Source organism: Solanum verrucosum, unplaced genomic scaffold (assembly GCF_900185275.1).
Source record: "Solanum verrucosum unplaced genomic scaffold, falcon-dt-bn FXZP01000297.1, whole genome shotgun sequence".
Classification (NCBI taxonomy): Eukaryota; Viridiplantae; Streptophyta; class Magnoliopsida; order Solanales; family Solanaceae; genus Solanum; species Solanum verrucosum.
In genome coordinates, this window is record NW_026020215.1 from 1,814,912 (window position 1) to 1,822,186 (window position 7,275).

Below are 7,275 nucleotides of genomic sequence, written 5' to 3' on the forward strand. Positions count from 1 at the left end.
TATTTCTCATGTTATAAGATCGGAGGTGTATTTAAGTTTAATTTCAAGTAAAAGAATGTTCTTAAAACTATCAATAATTTGGAGATGAAACTAATAATTTGCGTCAAATTTAGGAGTATGTTCGATACTTTTCATATACTCCATCTGATCCTATTTATATGTCATACTTACTAAAAATAGATGATTTTTAATACTTGTCATTTTACAAAATCAAAACTACATAAATAATAATATTCTTCGTATTTTACTCTCAAGAGTTATTAACCTTGAAATTATGTATTTGACCAATATAGAAAAATCAAATGAGTAATTTATGTTCATTGGTCAACTTAATTAATTTATATTTATTTATTGAAAACTTGACTTTAGAAAAACATTAAATAAGAATACAATAATAAACTTACTTAATTTTGTGATATCTAAAATAATGATACATAAATAAAAACGGAGGGAGTATATATATAATACATATGGAATTTAATATAAAAAGAAGACAGGAAGAAAAATGTTGTGCTTTGAAACGCGTGGACTTTGGGTGAAGTTAGCAGCGATACACTGCGCAATTGACGACATTAATGGGAACCCGTTGTCTGATCACTCTTCGTAAGTCACGGTCACCCAAATTAAGGGGTGTTCACGGAATTTAATAATTTTTAAATTATTAAAATCAAATCAAACATAATAGTATATATTTATTGACCGATTGTTATCATTATTCATTCAATTTGATTTGGTTATTCGGTTATTAGTTATATATGAAAATAAAAGTGATAAAGGTCTGAAAAATACCTCAACTTTAACTGAAATTGTTGTTACGATATCAAACTTTATTGAGGACCTATTACCCCCTGAACTATTTAATAGTGTATTTTTTACCCCCTGAACTATTTAATAGTGTATTTTTTACCCCCTGAACTATTTAATAGTGTATTTTAAAGGTATATATGTGCCCACGTGGACACATTACTATTTATAATTATGCATTATTTTTTATGTCCACGTGGGCAAATATATATGTTTAAAATACGGTATTAAATAGTCTGGGGGTAATAGATCCTCATTAAAGTTTAGTATCGTAACAACAATTTCGACCAAAATTGAGATATTTTTCAGACTCTTACCCCTAAAATAAAATTAAAAGATGAAATAGGGAAATAGAAAAACGTACATATTCAGGATACATATATGTTTAGAATACTTTTTGATCGGAATACATACATGATGTTGGAAGTACATTTTGTTTTCAACCTTTTTACTTTCATAAATAAATTATAAATATTTTTTTATGAAAACATATATAAGATATTTAAAATTATTCATAAAAATAATGACTTTTTTGCTTTTATAAATTAATTATAAATAAATTTTGATCAAAACATATATACGATATTTAAAATTATTCATAAAAAATAATATATTATGTATATATTATAATAGAAATATGTATATAATTTTTCGATTCACTTATATTTAGTAAACAATGTCGATATTTATAGAAGAATAGATAAAAAAACTAATAATTATTCATGTAAGTAGGATATATTCTTGACTCATTGGTTTAGACTAGTTTTAAGCTAGAAGAGGTCTTAGACTCTTGAGTTCAACTCTACTTAACCACAATTTTAAGCATAAGTATGATATATTTTGCAAAAAAAACATGCTTTAATTTGGTTTTGAACCTCCATACTCAAACATCAAACTCAAGAACTGAATCAACACGTCAATGAATAACTTCTATCAAGTAATGCTATTTCGTTTAATATATATCTTGATGCATAGTATTATATGTATGTATTGAGTAAAATTTTCGAGGAAGGAGTGTCACTTGACACCCTTCCATCAACGTGGGTCCGCCCTTGACCAAATCAAACTCAAACAAAATTAATTTATTTGATCAGGTTGTCTATAGTATTTTGCTATGATTGTTTTCATTTTCTTTATTTTTTTTCTTTATATTACTTGGGACTTTTCTTTTTCTTGAGCCCAGGATCTATTGGAAACAACCTCTTTACATCTAAGGTAGTGATAAGTGTAAAACCTCACAAATTCTGCGCTACGGATCCGAACCATTCATTGTAAGCATATAAGCTTGAACAAGACGATCTCTTACTTGTACATGTGTTTTAATGTCCTTTTACAAGTGTAGAAAGTGTATCAGATGTGATTTAGGGTCATAATGGACCTCTAGCACTAAGTTGAGTTCATAACTTTCCTATCGGCTAAGTGATACTCCCAAATTACACTTCCCAAAAGAAGTATAAGCGGTCATTGTCAAATAAAGAACCCAACTTGTAGTTTGGGGTTGATCCCACGGGGAATATGGTTTAGACTTAAACTTAACTTACGATTATTTCTTTTTAGTCAAACTATTTCCGAGGAAAGTAAACAAGGGGGAGGGGGGTTGCAAATAAAATAACAGTTTGTTAGTTTGAATTAATAAGTAACAAGTAAGCAAGTTTCACAATTGAGATATGAAAACTAGGGTATATGTGTTCCCCACAAACTCTTAACGTATTATTCATAATAATTGTAATTCTATACAAGTGTTTGACATGCAAGGCTGATAAGTTAGGTATCCCTAAGTGATTGGTAATCCAAGTAGGAACTTTCACTCGTAACTTGGTAAGTCTACGGGTGTGTGCTTTATTAACCCTTACCTTTACCCCGGTTTAGTTATGTGTTAATTGAATTGGGTATTCACTCTCACATCAACTGATTAAAGTCAGACTATTAGATAGCAACAAATCCTTAACTAAATCTCTGTTGTTTAATCCTTTTCTCATTCATTACCCCCTTGGTAAGGCAAGTAGGAACGAGGCGAGTTCTAACGTTGTGCACTGCTAAAAAGACTTTTAAACGAAAAGATTAACAATACATGCATAACACTTTTCAAGAAATATTACTTAGTTATTAATCATACGTTGTTAATTGCTCATGGTTCCCACAACCCTAGTTGTGGATTAAGCTACTCATGCTTGAGAATTCACAATTCATATTAGGGTTACTAAAAGAAATCATGAACTTACAATTAGAATAGATGAAAATCGAAATCTTGAATTGAAATTAAAAGTGCAAATTGCATAAACTAGCTTCCGGAATTAAAGTGCCAAATTGTTTGCAAAATAATTCCAAAAGACCAAAACAAAAGTCTCCAATATTGTCTAACTCCCCAAAGCGGAAATAACAACTAGTATTTATAAGAACTAAATACTAAACAAAGCAGGAAAACAAAATAAGGAAAATCGGGTCAAACACGGTTTCCATTTACGACACGACCTACGGACCGTAGATCAACCTACCGTCCTTGGTTCACCTCTGTGGTTCAACACTTAGAAAATATTTCAGGACCTTCAAACGACGGTCTCACCTACGGTCCGTGGATTGGACTACGGTCTGTCCTGTCCCTCCGTGGTTCAAGTACTGGAAATCAACTTTTTTATCAGAAACGACGGTCATGCAGAACGGTCCGTCATTCACTCTACGGGGTGTCGTTTGCCTCCGTGGTTCCACACTTGTTCAGACTTCCTTGAACTCACATCCACGAGCCATCACCTACAGCCTGTCACTGGACCTACGGTTCGTGGTTTGGCTCTGTCGATTGCCACTGCTGCCACTTCAGTTCTTTTCCCTCTCAACCACTTCCGAACCAATTTCCTGCAAAGATAACATAAAACCATTATATCTACTAACAAAACAGCCCAAGACACACACAAATTCTAAGTGAAATGCATAAAACATATTGTAAACTGACGGTATATCAACACCCTCAACTTAAACTTGTTCTTTGTCCTCAAGTGACACATTAAAAACTCTAAACGACACTCCATGTAGAAGCAAACATACAAACTCAAGCAATCACATGGCTTTCTCAATCAATTCTATCACTTAGTGCAAATCTTTTCATTTAGACTCAACAAGCTAACTCATGCGGATCAAATTATGACATACACACACAAATAGATATCACCACATACACTTTCAACAATCACCAAGGTACCAACTCTCCAACAATGTAACTAGTGCCCTTACTTCAAAGAAATCATTTTTCACACAACAACTCTGATTTTTAAGCTTAAGGATTCAGTTAACACTCACGCTCAGAAGTGAATTAAAATACAGTTAGTGCTCAATATCATAGGCTTGCCCTTATTTTCACTTAACATACTCTCCAAGCTAGTCACTAGGATCACTATAGGACTTTATTAGCTTGTAACGTAGGCTTAGAGTCAGGTAGGATACATTTGGAAACTTTTAGTGACTTTTCTACCCTCCTTGACATTACATTGGCTATTTACCTCTTTTCTCAACCAATTCTAGAATAATTTTTTATTTTCTACTCTACTCCTTGCTTTCTTCAGCACAGATATGACTTGACTTTTTCATTCTTCTTTTTCCACTTTTTCTTTTTCTTTTACTTCTTCTTTCAATGTTTTTCAGCATCATTATCATTCTTTTTGTTTCTCTTGAATTTAGTCACACCTTTTTATATCCCTTTTCTTCTTCTATACACAACTATTTTCATACCCTTTTCTTTAAGTTTCCTTTTTCATAGCCACCCTCAACTTATGTATATTGCATGAGTTGAGGTGCACAATATCTGAGGTCGGACCAGGGCCAAGATTAAAGTAACTTTTGAATTAGCCACCCTCAACTTAGGCTTTTGGGCTAAGTTAAGGTGCACATGTCCAATGAGGGACCATGGCTAAAACAGTCTTTAAGGGAAGGTGAGTTAGGTGTATTGAATAATGTGGTATTCATTAGGCTCAAACAATTGGATCAAATGGAGCATTTATTTCTTTTGGTTGGATCTTTCTAGGCTTAAGTGGACTTATTTGAACAAGGGCCTATGATCATTTCTCAATTTCTAGCCTAGATTATCTTAGCAGGACCAATGAGGCAAGTTCTAGATTGACACATACTGCATGAACATACACTTTCCTCACACACACTTGGCACGTTGATTCATTATCGAATTATTGAAGCACCTAGTTCAAGTTTTAGCTTAAGCCATGCTATTCTACCAGTTCATATCATGTCATATCAAGATCCAACACATTCAACTAATTAAGCCCATAGATCTAGCACATTTCATTTTTTTTGGATAGGTATCAATTTCATGCTCTTATGACATCATGCTTTCATTCTTTCTATCTACTTCTACACATACAATCCTACACAGGCCGGTTCAACAGAAAACTAAAACAGACCCTTGGGGAAAAAGAACGCTGGCAAGAAAACCCTAAGGGAGGGTTATGAGTTGGGTTACTCAGACTTCACCCTATCACACTCAACCTATTTACCCCACCCCTACGAAAAAATGGTGCAATTTCCCTCAATGCACAAAAAAAGAAAAATAAAGCATAGGGTGAAGCAAACCTGTGGCGCATACGCGTTGATGACCCATCAAGAAGCGGTGGGTCTGATTTTCCGAAACCCACTGGATCAGCAATAGGAACGCCATCTGTAACACCCTCATCAACAATGGGAACATCCTTAGTAGTGCTCCTCGACCCAGATGGACCAACATCTATCTCACGAGCCCATTGCTGCCGCAACTCCTCATCAATAATGGACTGCTTCTAGGCTGCCTCCAACTGTTGTCGCTATCTATTTTTTGCCCGTCGGGCCTCCTTAGTGTCAGAAGTATGATCAGAAAAGCGGTGGCGCTTCCCAGTCGCACATGAAGGGTCGAGTGGTGGCATAGTGTCACCAAAGAGTGAAGTCATCACCACCTCAACCTCAAGTGCGGTCTTCGATACAGTCTCAGCAGGGGATAGAAGAGCATCAACATCAGAACGAAGCCTAGCCAACTCCATCCGGAAAGTGGTAACATCAATGGTGGGTGCATGCCTCTCCAAGACTCTCAACTTGAATGCATCTAGCCGCTTGTGGACCGCCTGAATCTTCGCGTCCATCATCCGTTCCATACGAGCCTTTGACTCCTCAATAGATCGCTGCATCCAGGGCCTCATGTGCAGCAAGGTAGCCATATTCTCCCAAGACACCCAATGCTTGCTTCTACCTTCATTCTTGTTATTCCAAAAGAATCCAACAAATAATTTGTGAAGGTCATGAACAACACACTTGGGTGGGTTTATAATTGAAAGGAGATGAATTGGCATATTTGGGTTCATTTGCAATTAGCACAACCTTACCTCCATAAAAAATAATGTTTCCTTTACAAGCTTGAAGCTTGTTCTTTACCTTTTTAATGATATCATTATAGAAAGATATTTTTTTCTAGCATGAAAGATGGGACACCCAAGATATAATAAAGAAAATTGACCTCTATTGAATCCAGTGATCTCTGAGACTTGATTGACTATGTTGCCAAAGACCTTATTGTACATGTAGAAAAAACTTTTATGTTGATTGATTTTCTGACCATATATTCCTTCATACTCATTTAAGGTATTCAAATCTAACGTTAGAGAATACTTATCGGCAGACACAAATATTAGGGTATCATCAGCATATGCTAAACGGTTTAAGTAGGGATAGCAAGGGGACGGGGACTGGGGGACGGGACGGGGAACTCCATGGTCGGGATTTTGGGGGGATAAAAATTCGTCCCTTCTCGTCCCACTATATATACAGGATGGGACGGAATTTGGCGGGACGGGATGGGATGGGACGTGGAATTTTTATTTTTTTATATGTTTATTTATTTGTATTGAAATTATATGTTATTGAATAGCATTTTTAGTTTATTTAGTTAATTAGTTTTCAATAACATTTTTTGCTAATAAAAAATGCTTAAGTTTTCAAATTTAAAATTTTAAGTTTCAAATTTCAAATTTGAGAAGTTCAAATTTGTATTTTAAATATTTTAAAAGAATTTAACTTGAAATTTCAAATGTCAAATTTCAATTTTTAAATTAAGTATTTTAAAAATTAAAATGCAAGACAATAGTTATATAAAAAAGACTTGAATAAAGCCTTCAAATTTATTCAATAAAATCTAATTGCAACTTAGAACTTAGAAGTTACAATTTACAAATATTAGTGGAATAACTAATTTACGCAGCCACCTTCTAGGAAGGGTTCTGTTTCAATAAATTCTCATATGTAAAACTAATATTTGTTACAAATATTATATGAGTAATTAATTTACGCAGCCACCTTCTAGGAATGGTTCTGTTTCAATTAGTTCTCGGATGTAATCTAATATTTGTATTCTCTTTTAAAATTCAATTATAATTGTCACATCATATCAACGGTAACATCCTCCGGTGTTGGCAAACTTGCTAGAAACTCTTGTGACTCTAATTCATC